The following is a 17,274-nucleotide window of genomic DNA, read 5'->3' on the forward strand; positions in this document are numbered from 1 at the left end:
AATATCTTTTAATTCCAGTTTCAACGAAAAGAGTCAACTAATGATATCTGCAGCTTTTTTTCCCTCTCTAGCAGTGAGCAGTGTTTGTTTAAAATTGATAAATATTTCCGGAATGAAGAAATAAATGATCATACTATGAACGAGAATAATATTTTTTGGAAACTATTGAGTTTAAAAAACTGTAGAAAGAAACATTCATTGCTAATGTAGCAAAAGCCATTATTTTTTACAGTATTTAAGTTTTACTGCATTACTTAAAACCTTTTTTTCTTCTTTGATGCTCAGATTAACAGGAAGACTTTCTGTCTTGTTTGATGCAAGATCTCTATCTTTGCTATTTGAATTTAAATGCCATTTAGAAGAATGAGGGAATGTGACTAAATATAGAGACATAAGTAATAATAGAAAGGAGGAGGTGTTGGGGTTTTTCTTTGTTTTGTTTTTAGTTTACCATTTTGTCTTACACTTAAAAATTTTTTTGTTTTATATTGGAGTATAGTTGATTTACAATGTTGTGTTAGTTTCAGGTGTACAGCAAAGTGAATCAGTTATACATACACATATAGCCACTGTTTTTTAGATGCTTTTCCCATACAGGTCATTACAGAGTACTGAGTAGAGTTCCCTGTGCTATACAGTAGGTCCTTGTTGATTATCTATTTTACATATTGTAGTGTGCATATTTTAATCCCAACCTCCTAATTTATCCCTCCCCCCCAACCTTTCCCCTTTGGTAACCATACATTTGTTTTCTATGTCTGTGAGTCTGTTTCTGTTTTGTAAATAAATTCATTTGTATCAGTTTTTTAGATTCCACATATAAGTGGTATTATATGATATTTGTCTTTCTCTGTCTGACTTACTTCACTTAGTATGGTAACTTCTAGGTCCATCCATGTTGCACAAGTGGCATTATTTCATCCTTTTTTATGGCTGAGTAATATTCCATTGTGTATATGTACCACATCTTCTTTATCCATTCATCTGCTGATGGACACTTAGGTCGCTTCCATTTCTTATTGTAAATAGTGAACACTGGGAAGTGCATATCTTTTCAAATTGTGGTTTTCAAGGAGGGGGTGTTTTTCATGCTTTTTGAAACATGAGTCCTCAAGTCAGAACCTGATGAAAGCCAGGGACTCCCTCCAGAAGCATGAACTTGGTCCACTTTTATGGGAAATCTTTCATACCCTTTCAAAAAAACTTTCATTTTGAAACAATTACAAATCTACCAAAAAGTTGCAATTATTGTGCACAGTACTCCATATACTTTCACCCAGATTCCCCAACTGTTACGGCACATTTGTTTTATTATCTTCATACGTCCTCTCTCTCTCTCTCTCTCTCTCTCTTTCTTTCTCTCTGTCCTCTCTTTCCTCCCTCCCCACATATATATCTATAAAGTTTTCTCCTGAATCGTCTGATGGTAAATGCAGATACCGTGCCCCTTCCTATGTGGCCGTCCATTTACGGAACCACAGAGCAATGATCAAAATCAGGACGTTTGTCATTGAGATAATAGTATTATCTGATCTAATGACCGGATTCAAATTTCACCAGTTGTCTCAATAATATCCTTCGCATCAATTTCTCCTCCTGATGCACGGTTCATAACAGGACCACACACTGCATTTAGTTTTCCTACGTGTTTAATCACCTTTCATCTGGGATGATTCCCCAGCCCTACTTTGTCTTTAATGATACTGACATTTTTGGAGAAGACAGACTATCTGTTCTGTAGCCATCTCTTCAATCTGTTTTTCCCTGATGTTCCGTCATGATTTGATTCAGGTTATGCATTATTCCAGAAATGCTACATAAATGATGCTGTGCTCTTTCCAGTGGGTCATATCAGGAGGCATAGAATGTTGGTTTGTGTCATTAGTAATCATAGTAACTTGATCACTTGGTTAAAGTGACGCCCACCAGGTTTCTTCCCTGTAAAGTTATTATTTCCTTTGTAATAAATACGTTTATGGAGAGAATATGTAAATATCTGTTCCTCATCAAACTTTCACCCACTAGTTTTAGCATCTTTGAACTGAGTATTGCCGGGATAAATTCTTACTCCGAGGGTTTCAACGTGTGAAACCCTATTATTATTATTCTATTATTCTACGTTTATGAGTTGGCATCCTATTGTAAGAAGAAACTTCCCAATTTCCACCCCCCCCACACACACCCCAAACACTCAACCTATCATCTGAGGTTCATATTTTGTTTAAAGGATAATGCATATATACTCTTAAGTGATTTAAATATGAGACCCTTTGACATTTTAAGAACCATTGAAATAATAGACATTTACAGGGTTAACTTGCATGTGTTTTTGTATTTATGTATATGATTCCTATTTTTAAAATATATTTTTGTTACTTTTTTATTGGGCAGATATACATACCACGATTTACAATCTTAACCCTTTTTAAGTGTACAATTCACTGGCATTAAGTACATTCACAATATGGTGGAGCCATCACCACTGTCCATTTGCAGAGCTTCTTCACCATCCCAAGCAGAAACTCTGCACCCATTAAACAATAACTGTCCATTCACCTCTCCCTCGTTTCCTGGTAAACTCTATTCGACTTCCTGTTTCTATGAATTTGCCCACTCTAAGTACCTTATATAAATGGAATCACAGTATCTGTCTTTTTGTGTCTGGCTTATTTCACTTAACATAAATATCTGAGCTCTTTCCTGACACCAAATGACATAGTTCCAACGCCAGTTCTCTGACGTCAGCTGGGTGTCCTCCAATTCCATTCAAGTCTGACAGTACTGGAGTCAACACAGACCCTATAGGCTAAGGGCTCAGTCCCACAAGACTGCCCCTACTTCAGATGCCAGCTGCCAGTGGGGCCCCCAGGCCACTCCCACTTCCGCCTGGCCTACTACAGAGTTGGAGGTTCCCACGACATCCCCTCAGGTGGCATAATTCCATAGAACAACTCAGAACTCAGGAAAATGCTGTACTAAAAATTTTATTATCAAAGATTCAACCCAGGAACAGCCAAATGGAAGAGGGCAAGCTACAGGGGGCGGGGCGCAGAGCTTCCACACCCCCTCTGGGTGCACTGCCTGCCCAGCATGTCCAAGTGTTCACCAACCCAGAAGCCTTCGCAAACCTCGCAGTGATCACCAGTGGTGGTTGAACTACATCTCTAACCCGTCTCTGTTCCCTGGACGTTGAGCGTGGGGCTGAAAGTTGTAACCCTCTAATCACACAGTTAGTTTTTCTGGTAACCAGCTCCCACCCTGAAGCTCTTTAGCCACCCCCGGCGCCCCCCACCCCCACCCCCGACCAGGAGTCATATATTGTTAATATTAAGAATCAGCAAATTAAGAGTCATAGCACTGACCGCTGTGCCCTTGGTTCCTTGAAGAATACTTACCACATTATAAACAGTTACTGAATAAATGAACAAAGTGTATGAGAAGACTAAAATATTTTCTTGGGATAAAAGAAATCATGTGACTGACTTCATATAAAAAAGCAATTTAATCGATTTGTAAAAACTCACCATTGTGTTGAAATCCCAAGTTCTACTAGCTAGAATATTAGAATCAGTTCAAAAATAGTTAGCTCTATTGATTAATCAAAATAACTTGATGCTCTACAGATCAATGTTCTGAGCTGCACTAACCCTAGAATGGAGACAGCAAACAAAGCGTCTCTGTGAAATGTATTGCATCGAGTTTCCTGCAAATCGAATCTAGGAATTGCTCATTTTCATCGATTGGTACTACCATCATGAAATGCTACAAAGAGGTTTCTTTTAAGTGTTCCGGGATACAATTAAATGGATTTTGTGAGACCTGTGTGGGATAACTTTTGGAAAAGAACAGTGTATTTTGTGTGCGTTAAAGACTGAAAAAGAATAATTGGCGTTAGATTTAGGCGAGTGTGGTATTGATTAAGTTTCTTGAGCCTCGAGGTGATGAGGTACTATAATAGGCTGGACAGGGAGGTGGTGAAGCCCAGAGAGATTGTTCTTTTTTAAGATAATACTACATAAAAGGCACATTCCATCCATTTTCTCCTGAAAGAACTTTCCTTTCCCTCCTCCACTCGGGTCACATTTGCGCATGTATTCATTCTCTCATCTTTCTTTCTTACTAACATGGGTGATGTTAGTTTTTATGAAAAAGGTGGGTGACAAGATTCTTTATGCACTTTGCGTTGTCATGCCTGTTACCACTTGGAGACCACTATTTGCCCATTTTAACCAAACATAAACAAAAACAGAAGCATCTTTTCATAATCTTCTGCTTCAGCAGCATTCACGTGTCTCTGCTGCTGCCACCTACTAACCTCCTGATGTAATCAACAATCTCCCCACACCACCCCACTGTGCCCCTGGATCCCCTGCGACATCTGTTTGAATGGATCATTCAGCGTTCTACGTTGCACTGGCTTTGACGCTGGAGGTCCACTGTCCATCCTGAAACAGCATTCCTGTTTCTTCCTTGCTAAAGGGCCACACTTTGGTTTGGGTGACCACCTTCCCCACAAGGCACCTAAAAGTTGCTGATCCGTCTAGCGAAGCCCCTTCCCTTTGCCAGAAATTTGTTCAGGGGTTGGTACGTGACGCGCTTTGGGCTTAATTTTTTGAGGAGCTGCTACACTGTTTCCCATAGCAGTTGCACCATTTTACATCCTCACTAGCTGTGCCCAAGGGCTCCAATGTTTCCAAATCCTTGCCAATAATTGTGTCTGGTTTTTTGATAGTAGGCATTTAATGGGCGTGAAGTGGTGTCCCGTTGTGGTTTTGATTTTCATTTCCTGAATGGTTAGTGATGCTGAGCGTCTTGTCATGTGCTTATCGGCCTTTTGCCTGTCTTCTTTGGAGAAACATCTGCCAAGTCCTTTGCTCATTTTTTTTTTTTTTTTTTTTTTTTGCGGTACTCGGGCCTCTCACTGCTGTGGCCTCTCCCGTTGCGGAGCACAGGCTCCGGACGCGCAGGCTCAGCGGCCATGGCTCACGGGCCCAGCCGCTCCGCGGCACATGGGATCTTCCCGGACCGGGGCACAAACCCTTGTCCCCTGCATTGGCAGGCGGACTCTCAACCACTGCGCCACCAGGGAAGCCCCCTTTGCTCATTTTTGAATTGAATTTTTTTGTTGTTCAGGTTTAGGAGTTCTTTATACATTCTAGATATGAATCCTTTATCAGATGTATGATTTGCAAATATTTTCTCCTTTCTGTGGGTTGCCTTTTCACTCTTTTGACAGTGGCCTTTAATGGACAAAAGTTTTAATTTTGAAAAAGTTCAATTTACTTTTTTCTTTTGTTGCCTGTACTTTTGGTGTCATATCCAAGAAATCATTGCCAAATCCATGTCCAAATGAAGTTTTCTCCTATGTTTTCTTCTAAAGGTTTTATAGTTTTAGTTCTTACCTTTAGGTCTTTAATCCAACTTGAGTTCATCCATTTTTGCACGTGGTGTAAGATGCAGGTCCAACGTTATTCTTTTGCACGTGGAGTTTGGAAAAGAACAGGATTTTCTTTTAGATGTAGCTGAAAACATATCAGCATTGAGGTTTGCAAACTTTCTCAGGTCACAGAATCCTTAGCGTCCCAGTAAATCTTGTATGGGGCACCCAGGCCAAGAGTAGTACCTAACAATCCCACTCACTAAATTGTTAGGTCTAAACAACTTCATAGGTGTTCAAACCTGAACAATTTAGCCATTTGAAAAAAGTACTACACACAAATTTGAAAGAAAAAAACCTATTTTAACATATTCTTAAATAACACAATTACTTACTCGTGGAGTTTCTGGGTCTGTTGGGTGATGCACAACATCTCAAACCTTGGAATCAAAGCGGACACTGCTGCCAACTGAGATGAACTCAGTCCCTTCATTAGGGAAACACCTCACAGAAAGTGCCGGGAGTTTTTTGCATGCTGGGGCAGAGCAGGGCTTAAACTAAAAGCAAGTCCTTGGTGACGTGCAAATGTCCTTCTCCGGATGGAACGAGAAGCGAGAGGAGTGTGTGCACACTTATTTCATGGGCTTCGTCCTTTGGCTCATCCCTGCTCACAGCCACAAAGCTTTCGTCCCCACTGCCCTCCAGCTCTGCAGGAACAAGCTGCAACTCCAGAGCCGGCTGGCTTGCGTTCCTCTTAAGCCACGGGATTCAAGAAGCAAATTTAAAACCTGAAAATCATAGAAATCATCAGCGCGACACCACAAACCACATGGGACCTTCTCCTGGTCTCTTCCAGCTTGGGGGAGGTCAAGTCCAGCCCGTCTGGATGGATGGTGAGGAATGTGTGCAGGTGAGTCCCTCATGGCCCTGGGCTCAGTTCCAGCCTGCCCCTTCCCTGTGTGACCGTGGGAGGATTGCTTATCCCCTGTAAACCTCAGCTCTCTACACCGTGAAAGGGGATTGGGAACAGACAGCAGCAGTTTCAGTGTGAGAATTGAATAAGATCACATGTGTCTCACTGTTGCCGTGGTGTCGAGAGCGTCACGACTGCTCAGTAAGCCGTAGTTGTTGCTATATTATTATTAGTTTGTTATCAGCATTATCACTAGCCAGAGAATGACATTTTCTAGAAAGAGTTGCCATAAAGATGTATAAAAGTTGCATCTGTATCCCACCAGGGACCCAACAGGAAACAGATGACACAGTCAAAAGTGGTGATGGAAGTGAGACGAACGAAGGGCCTAGTTTCCATGGTAGGGGGAGGGGTAAGGGAGACCAGGAGGGCACTCCTGGGCTAGACCACCTGTGGCTAGAGACCACCTGTCCCAGCTCTAAGCCAGGGCCGCCCAGGAGCAGCTGTGGCTTGACAGACACAGACGGCCACTGTCAACTCAGGGCTCAGCCTGGAGGGGCCCAGGGGGCTGTATCAGCCGACCTTCCCCTCCTCTCCCTCTCCAGCCTTCTGCACAGGCCTGTTGGCCAAAACTCCAGGAGAAGCCAGAGGGCAGGGGAGTGGTTCCCCCCGCCGCCGCCCAGTAGCGGAGTGCAGCTGGGGAAGAGGGGAGAGCGTATCTGCAGGGACAAACGGAGGAGGACCTGGGCAGAGGTGGGGGGATTCACCTTGACAGGAGGAAGGGAAGCTCCTGACCATGAGAGGAGATGCCTGGGTCAACGGGGGATATTTGTGGGAGTGTGGTAGGAAGCTGGGTGAGTTCTCGCGTGAGGATTATGATTCTTATTTTCTTGGTAAAGTTCATGGAGCTGCTAATTACAAGACAGAAGGCAACGTAGTGGGACTTTCCAAAAATGAGGGGAAAGTTTGGAAGCATTTTGGGATAGCCACTAAGATTATGCAAAGGGTCTTCAGGTTTAGAATCTTGATGATGTTGGAGACCACAGATCCCAATTTACATGGAGTTTTGTTTTGTTTTCTAATTTTATTGGAGTATAGTTGATTTACAAGGTTGTGTTAGTTTCAGGTGTACAGCCAAGTGATTCAGTTATAAATATGCGTATATTCATTCTTTTTCAGATTCTTTTTCTCATATAGGTTATCACAGAATATTGAGTAGAGTTCTCTGTGCTGTACGGCAGGTCCTTTTTTGGTTATCTGTCTTATATCTAGTAGTGTGTGTTACGTGGAGCTTTTCATGTTCAGCAGGGTGGGGTCTTAAGCAGAGGAGTGGAATGATTGGCTAAACAGGGAAATGCTTAAGCAGAAAGAGGTTGACAGACAGGTAGAAAATAGAAAAGTGAAGAACTCTGAGAGCTTCATGAAGTAAAAGTAGGAATTAAGAGAGAGAGTGTGTGATGGATAAAAGCAGATCAGGGTATGAAAGAGTGGAACGTGAGGGTAAAAGGTAAAGATATTCCAGGCTATGACAAGGACAAGTGTGGTCATGGGAAGAGTCAGCTGAGGGTGGAGGTGAAGTTAAAGAAGTCGCCTCAGCTAAGACACCCTCCCCCCAACTGCTCCACGTGCTGAGATGCTATAGCAGACGCACAGGTACCACGCTCAAGGCACAGAGACACTGGACATCTTTCAGGCACCGCATGAATCGCTAGCTTAAAATGGTTCACAATTTCAACATTGGATCACACCACTTACCTTCTATGGCATTATACCTTTGCAAAGGTGTTTTCCAGAGTGGTTGAAATAGAAAGCAAATACCACACAAGACCCGGTGGTTTTCCTGTGAACAGGAAATGAGGACAGCAGTGTCCAGTTTGATTCCAAGGTCTGAGATGTTGTGCATCTCCCAACAGACCCACCCTGTTAATCTAAGTGTTTCCAGTGTGTAGCCACGATTAGAACTCCTGGTCTAAACCTAGAGGCCTAAGAATTGCCTTCAGGGTGTTGATAAACTCACTGAACTTGCATAATTATACAAGAACTGGGTGGCCGGCTGGCTCAGGATGAATCAAGAAGAGTCCTGATTCACAGGTGGGAACCTAAGCCCGTTAGTTAAGCTTGGACTCCAATGTTAGCCGAGCCAATCGGTATCTTTGCCCTGGAGATTTTTCTTGTGTGTTTCTAAAATTTTTCACTTTTATTTTTCCTTTACTAGACTGCTGCTCAAAATCAACATAACTTTATTTTTTCTGATAATGAAAATAGCACATTAATAGAAATAAATCCAGAAAATACAAAAAGGTGTAAAGTAAAAATGACAGTTACCACCACCCAGAGAGAAATCTTATTAACATTTTGATGTGTGCCTTTCCATATTTTTTCTATGCATATAAAAATGTGATTATGTTACAATGTTTTGTAATCTTTCTTATTAAGCATAACATATCGTATTTTCCTTCATAAAGAATATTGATCCTCAAGATTATTTTTAAATCTGCCACGGCAACAGCCATTGAGTGGCTAGACCATAATTTATTTAACAAGTTCCCTACTGAGAACTGAGAAAGCATGCTTTTCATTGTTTCACTCTTACGAATAACACCATGACGAACATATTTCTGCATATAACTTTGTATGCCTCTCTAGCTCTTTCCTTAGGATAAATTCACAGAGGTAAGATGCCTGGGTAAAGGGTATGCATATTAAAAATCTGATTACATATTGCCAAATTACCCCCTAGGGAAGCTGATCTCATTTACACTCCTGGGACCTTGGCGTGAGACTATGTTCTTCCACACGTTACCAATACCAGCTCTTAGTAATCTTAAAATTTTGCCGATCTGTTAGGTAAAAGTTATACTTCTTGTTTAGTCACTTTGATTACTCTATAGGGGAAGCACTGATCAAATTCTGAGCTAGAAAATTTCACTTTAGCCTTGGATGCCACTACGTTTCGGTCCCATGTTGAGGAAGTAACCAGTGACCTGCCTCTGATAAAGGCTAAGGTGACGTCCTGCTGACTACATTTTTTTAACAGTCTACCCTTGAGGTTGATACACGTTAAGTTATTGGCTGCTTTGATTTTCTGAATAACTTTTAAAAATATAATGCATACAACCCATGAGTTTCCAATAATACTAAGCAAGTGGGTCATAATGGCAAAATGAGCTTGATAATGCAGACCATGGGAAAGTTGAAGAATATATCGTTTCTTGGAAATACGTGAAGCTTTAAGAACTAAAACCTCCTAAAAGACATGGACTTAAAATCCCCTTGATGTAAAAGAAAACTTGAATTATAAGAACAGACGTGGCCTTTTGATAGAGGCTCACATTTCAAAGTCTTGGACACCACAGTGGTGTCCAAGTGTCCAAAATTAAATTGAGAAGCATTTGGGAGGATCTTGAAGTTATATGTTCCTCTTACATCCCCTCAGCTCAGTGTGAGACAGCATGCAGCAGGTCCGACCCTTCAGTTTACCCCTGTAACCACATCACTTTTCTTTTTGTCCTCTCAAAACCTCTCTTTCTCATCCCACAGTGACTTATTCCTTTTTCCCCCAGTCCACTGTTCTTTTGTCTTAATTGAATGTTCTCATAACACAAATGGAACTATTAGCTCTTTTAAAGTGTCCAATTAAACGGCCTTTAGTGCGTTCACAGTGTTGTGCAGCCAACACCTCTATCTAGTTCCGAGAACATTTCATTACCCCAAAAGGAAACCCTGTGCCCCTTGAAGCAGTCGCTCCCCATTCCCTTGTGTGGGAGCCCCTTGCCGACCTGGCAGGGACGCTTAGACACCGGCACTCAAAAGTAAAGCGATAGAACGTCACATGTGTTACTTGTGGGGCATGAATCTCAGCCAGGAATGCAGAAATGACCTTCTTCCTTGAGCTGTTCTTCTTGCTGTTGAGATAACAGCGTATTATTCTTTTGTCAGAACGGGGTTGAATTTGATCTGTTGAAACTGGAACTTACGATACTAAAGCTAGAAATCTCTTAAGTTGGAATTTGAGTAGCATGCAATACAATATTATGGAAATATGCATAAAATATCTATTTCCTTCTAGGTTTTATTCACATTTGCTACAGAACTTGATAAAAAATTGTTGGCTGGATTCTTCTCAATGAATGAAAAGCACTTCAAACAGTAAATAACGCTAACACCTATTTATATTTTATTTAATGTCCATTTTATTAATATTATGATTTATTTAAGCGTCCTTCAAACATTAAACATAAATGATTGATATTCTTCTAAGTATTTACATGCTGCTTAAGATGAATAAATCAAAACTTACACATTTAACAAATTAAATTATCCAAATGCTTAAGCATTGATTGCAAACATTTAATCATACTCTTCTAAACATTCAATAAAATCATGGATTCACCCATCCAATGCTTCAAATACCTTAAGAAGCAGGAAAAAAAAATGCACAGAAGTATAGTGATAATTACCAAACTGATGATACTTGCTAATACCAGCTGCAAATGTGGTTACGTCATGGATTGATTGATTGATTTCACATATTTTTCTGGAGTTGCCTTCCTTGAGTTGTAGAGAGATTTACGAGCCCTAAGAGGAAAAGACTACCTCCTCAGACTAGCTGAGGCTGCAGGATTTGGTTGTCAAGCAACTGATGCTTGGTCAGGACCCAGAATCCACTGTGGTGTCCAAGACTTTGAAATGTGGGCCTCTATCAAAAGGCCAAGTCTGTTTTTCTAATTCAATTTTTCTTTTACATCAAGGGGAATTTTAAGTCCATGTCTTTTAGGAGGTTTTAGTTCTTAAGCTTCACGTATTTCCAGGAAATGATATATTCTTTAACTTTCCCATGGTCTTCTGCATTATCAAGCTCATTTTGCCATTAGAACCCAATTTCTTAGTCTTATTGGAAATTTGTGGGCTGTATGTGTTATATTTAATAAAGTTATTCAGAGTTTTTGTATATAAGTGAATGAGGGATAATTTAATCTTTAACTGATTGACAACTAGTATTGATGACCTGCTTTCACCTGGGGATCTCATAGTTCCCTGAGGTTCTGTTCACTTTTAAAAATATACATTTTTTCCCTCTGTTTTTCATACTGGAAATTTTCTATTTTTATCTTTTTAAAAAATTCTGACATTCCCAGTCTGCTCTTAAGCTCATCCAATGAATTTTTAATTTCAAATATTAAACTTTTCAGTCATAGAATTTTGATTTTGTTCTTTTTAATGGTTTCTATTTTTCTGCTGAGATTTTTTTTCTCTTTGCATAAATTATGAGCATATTTTGTTTTGTATCCTAGAGCACAGTCTTCATAGCTGCTTTAAAGCCATTCCAATCTCTGGATTCAGTGGGGGATGAGAACACATGGCTTTAGCTCAGACCCTTGACCGCAGTTGGAGGACTAGGATAGGGCAGTGTGATGGGTGGCCTAGTGGCCACCACTTAGGAAATGCGTCCCCAGAGGCAGTACCATAGGATGGTGTCCCAGCGCCCCATCCTCAATTTTACGTATATGTAAAGCTCAGTTTTACTAGTGTTTCAGAACAGACGAAGACTGTCTTAACTAACCAAACTCGCAAGTCCGGTGTGCAGGCCGATATGCTAATCTGCAAGAGAGACCAGAGTATCCGTGTCTGATGTGCAGGGCGCTCTAACCACTGTATCTATCGGTGCTAAATTAATAATCCACGTGTTGTTTCCTGATACAGAAACCGTGCAAAGAGAGATGAACAACAATTAGGATAAAAATAACAATAAAACACCTGCTATGGCCAAGTGTTTTATATTCCTTTTTGTTAATTTTCACAACAATCTTGCAGAGAAGACATTATCATTCTTATTTTTCAGCCGAAGGAGCTGAAAGTCAGAGAATTGAAACATCTTTTTGAAGGTCATAATCCCTGGCAACGTTCAAGCCTCTTTTCTGGCTTGAGAGCAGAGCTCTTGTGTGACAGAGAGATTTGCGTCCACAGATCCTATGTCTGTGTTACATGGTGCTGGATAAAGACCTGCAAATTCTCTTTCTCAAGTACACTGGCAGGCAAGTGGTTTGTTAACTCTAGGAACTGGCTACCCTGGGAGGGGTCATCTGTCCAGGTAGGCAAGGCCCCAAAGCATCAGAATACAGAAAACAAAAGACATGGTTAATAGACCAGCATGAAGTTATGCCCCCGGCTAGTGACATCTTGAGCACCTGCTACACTGAACACCGGGCTGCAGTGTTGATCACGTGTGCTGTGGAGCACAGCTGACAGAGCTCACAAACCTCTCGAATTTCTTTTACTGCAGATCTCAAGGTAGCCATTATTCTCACAAGAAGTTTTTGGGGATCGGGCCATGAAAGAGAGGTGGCAGAGGGCCATATCATTGTGGCTTCCTGGCCCTCATGCACCTGGACAGAGAGCATTCTGTGCCCTCGGTGCCCCCAGGGCAGGCCGCGGAGGTCTTCTTCACCCCTTCCAAGGTGCGGGGACACTTTGTATGCCGGACACTTTGCTAAGTGCTTTAAGACACCTGAGTTCATGGAGCCCTCACATTGCCCTCTGAGGTGGGTATAATAGTTGTTCCAGCTCCTCAGATATGGAAATGGAGATGCCAAGAGACGAGTAACTTGCCCCGAGGTTGCACAACTAGCGGATAGGGTGGAATCCGAATCCAACCTGTGTGAGTGCAAAGCTGTATGCTTAGCTGCCGTGCGAAGATGCAATATCGGTTCCTGGTGTGACACCTACCTTGGCTCTGAAAAAGCAAAGAAATTGACTTAGTAAAAATGCATTTACGTCAATATCTTGTAATAACCTCTAATGGAAAATAGTATGAATATATATGTATATAAATATACATTTATATTTTATATATGCATATAAAACTGAATCACTTTGCTGTACACCTGAAACGTACACAATCTTGTAAATCAACTATACTTCAATTTAAAAAGAAAGAGAAAAAAATACATTTACACCTTTTATCTTCTCTGCCCCACCCCTCCTCAAAATTGTGGGAGAGCATTTCAATAACTTTCACAATTTGAATCATCCTGCTGCCAGTTCGGTCTCGTGGACTTGACGTAGCAGGGAGGGAAGGGGAAACTTATGAGGACTTTCCAATGAGCATCCCTCACCCCAGATCTCTAGGTTTATCAGTTTAGGAAGAAAAATAAATATTGACAGCATATTCACTGGAGTCTCAATGCCTCCAGGATTTTAGGTGGGAGGTGATGGAGTCAGACAAGAAATACCAGAGGCTGCCCGGGACGTCATGCTCTTTCAATGAGCATGTGGTCCAGCCCTACGTTTCTCTCTGACGATGCCCAGTAACATAAGGGGTGGGGTCTAAATTGAGGATGATCACGGTGGTTATTCCGGCTATCATGTTCTACTTTTCCAGATTTTAGGGAAGTTACTCAAAAGAGATGGAAAAGGAGATAGTTTGAACTCCATCCTTTATTGCCCATGGCTGAGTCCTGCACTTTTCCCTCCCTGCTTCCCTGTAGGTTCTGAGCCTCAGAAGATCTGCAGTGTGTCTTACTTAGAAATCTGCATTTTTGACAAGGAGGAAAATCTCAGATTGATGGTGAAGTGACGGCCGCAGGCATGGTGTAGTTAGGACACACTTACGTGTTAGATGGTAATATTATGTTTTAAAAATATCTTGACACTTAACATGTACACTAATACAAACAAGAGAAAGTTGAATCGAATAAATGTAATGAACTCTATTAGAAATAAATTGCATGTTGATAGCTCTAATATGGTTCATATAAAAAAGAGATTGTAGGAAGTAACATGGTACAACATAAATATAGGGTTCAGGACAATCAGTGTTAGTGTCCAAGTCGAAGGATGTGATAGTTCCACACTGTACACTTTTGTATCACCGTACACTTACATGTCCATCGGCGTCATTACCTTTTGAGAGAGCTCCTTATGCATTGGAGTATATCTGTAAAAGGACGACCAGAATTAGAATGGGGTAGAAGCCCTCATCCGAAACCAACCCCTGCAAAATGTTCAGGGTTCTGTAGCAAAAGAGCTGAATTTATTCTGTGCAGACACAAGGCACAGAACTAACACCCACTGAGAAATTCTTGGAGAAGTGGATTTTACCTTTATACGAGGAAGCTCTTTTTAATCATGAGCGTTGTTCAAAAGTGGAGTGAATTTTCCTGAATCACAGAAAGTATTCAAACAGAATAAATAATCATCAGTTGGTGATGCTGTAGCTGAAATTTCTGAATTAAGCAGACAGACTCATTTCAAAGAAACTTCCTCACTCTAAAATTCAAAGCCAATTTTTTTTTTTTTTTTTTTTTGCGATACGCGGGCCTCTCACTGTTGTGACCTCTCCCGTTGCAGAGCATAGGCTCCGGACGTGCAGGCTCAGCAGCCATGGCTCACGGGCCCAGCCGCTCCGCGGCATGTGGGATCTTCCCAGACCGGGGCACGACCCCGTGTCCCCTGCATCGGCAGGCGGACTCTCAACCACTGCACCACCAGGGAAGTCCCAAAGCCAATTTTTAATCCTTTTGGGGGCCTGAGTTTTCTCGTAGGTAAGATAGTATACACCTTATAGGGTTTTATTAGTCTATCATGATTCCTTTTATTATAAAAATATAAAACTATTTCAAGTGACTAGATTATTTTTCTTCAATATTTCTTTGGAAAAAGGAGTGGGAATCTGTATGATTGCACAGGGTAAATCTGATTTCCACCCTGAAACTAGTGTCGAAGATGGAATGGTCAGCCTCTTCCTACTTATTCCCAGCTCTGGGACCTCTGGCTTGGCCTCAGTGGTCGATTTTGTCCCATCAGCTAGCTCTCTGTTCCGTAAATGTAAGCAGTGAGATTAGGGCTTGAGGAGAGGGAGGTGAAATAAGACTTTCCAATTTTATTGCTCAGTTCTTCCTGTTTGAAGATCTTGAATCAAAGCCTCTGCTACTCTAAGTTTCTCTTCTTTCTTTTAAACAAATTGTGTTTAAATTAAATTGGCTTTATCAATTTAATGGTGGGGGAAACTGTCAATCTCCCCCCCTCCACACTTTTGGATTGACAAGGACTCTGTTAACTGGAAAATATATAAACACATCAAAGCCCCAAACTGACCAGGTTTTGAGTTGTCCTAATAAATAGAATATGGAAGAGGCCAATCACAGATTCTTTTTAAATCTGTCACTTCCCCCAAACCATGTATAATCATTTCCATGTGAGAGGCTCTATGTTTGGGCATCTGAAACGGATCGATGGCAAAATAATGGACAACGATAACTGTTTATAAATTTTGTGAGTGACTTTTATTGACACTTAGCGAGCCTTCCTTGTTCTAGTTCTATAACCAACAGCACAAAGTGTGCTGAACTTTGCCTACACCTCCTTTATTTGGTCTGATAAGGCTTCCTCATTTGTATAGTTAATTAGACACCAAAGTTAATTAAACACCTGATGCATACTTCCTGCCACCTGAATTCCTCAAGGTCTATTATAATTGCTGGTTATTTTGTTTATTCATAATAGCTCTGTTGGAATTTCCTCTCTGGTTGGACTCAGGAGAATTCTTCTATGTTTTCTTTAAAACTTTTACAACTTCTTTCCCTAGACGAATCTGTGGAAGACTAGCCAAAGAAAACAAGAACAATAAGAGCTATTGTGGCTGGAGCAGCAGAGAGGATCCAGGACCCCAACTTTCTGGCCCTTCTCTTTCAGGTGATTCCACTTAAGAATGCACTGGTCTGTCCCGTGTTTAAGCAGGAAAAGTCTTTACTCCCCCAAATTACTGACCCACTTGGAACATTCCATCTAATGATAGCAGCGGTTCCTGACAATGGCTAGTTTCTTTTCTCAAGCTAGTAAGTGGCCTTTGAGAACTTATTTCACTGGGGTTTTTTTGTTTGTTTTTTTTGCGGTACGCGGGCCTCTCACTGTCGTGGCCTCCCCTGTTGCGGAGCACAGGCTCCGGACGCTCAGGCTCAGCGGCCGTGGCTCACGGGCCCAGCCGCTCCGCGGCATGTGGGATCCTCCCGGACCGGGGCACGAACCCGTGTCCCCTGCATCGGCAAGCGGACTCTCAACCACTGCGCCACCAGGGAAGCCCTTATTTCACTGTTGATTGCTCTTATGGAGAGATAGGTGAGGGACTAGATGGTTCACAATCTCTGCTGCCTTTGACTTTGGACAGGAACTAGTCAGAATAAGTCATGTGAACTGACCATGTATCTTGGTCACTGACGCGTACACATAACTTGTAATTAATACTATTGTGAGATTCAAAATCAGCAGCAAAGACAGTCTGCTGAGAAGTTAGATGAGTATGAATAGTTTAAAAGAGGGATATATTTTGCTTTCCTTTTACACCCCTTATAAAAAAATGTACATTCGCGATTTGAGCTGGTTTCAGATGTATTAGGATTGTACCCCTCTGGTCCTATTTGCTGAAGATACCGGTTTATAGTCACAAGTAGAAGTAGTCTCAGGAGTGGTTTTGCTCTATAAGTAGTGAGGAAGAATGGTTTAAAACCAACTACTCTAAAATCTTTTAGATCAACATTTATGGGAAATGCCTTCAAAATTTGTCAACAATTTTGTGTAGCTGGATCAACTCACTTAGATGCTCAGGGTACATTTTCCAACCAATTTTGCCCTGGAGGTTTTCTAGGACACCGTTTAAAATTAATTATTTCACAGGTACCTCATTGAGGGTTGGTTTGTTTGTTTTTTTTAATGTAAATGGCAAAGGTGAGAAGTTTATAAGTGCCTTATATTTTTTCCAGACCAAAATGACATTAATAATGTCCTCCAGTGTGGAATTTTGGCACCCAGCCTGGAAGCAGACACAGAATTCTGTTTTGAAGACATGTTGGCCCTAACTGGGGAATATTCCTCCTTGCCCGTCTTCTAGTCTGACATAAGTCTGATTACATTCTTAATTTTTATAAGATGATTCAAGTCTATTAAAAAGATATAGCTCTTTTAAAATCTTGCAGCAAGAATGTGTGCC

This window comes from Aethalodelphis obliquidens, unplaced genomic scaffold (assembly GCF_003676395.1).
Source record: "Aethalodelphis obliquidens isolate GAN/ISIS:26980383/991018 unplaced genomic scaffold, ASM367639v1 scaffold33, whole genome shotgun sequence".
Taxonomy (NCBI): Eukaryota; Metazoa; Chordata; class Mammalia; order Artiodactyla; family Delphinidae; genus Aethalodelphis; species Aethalodelphis obliquidens.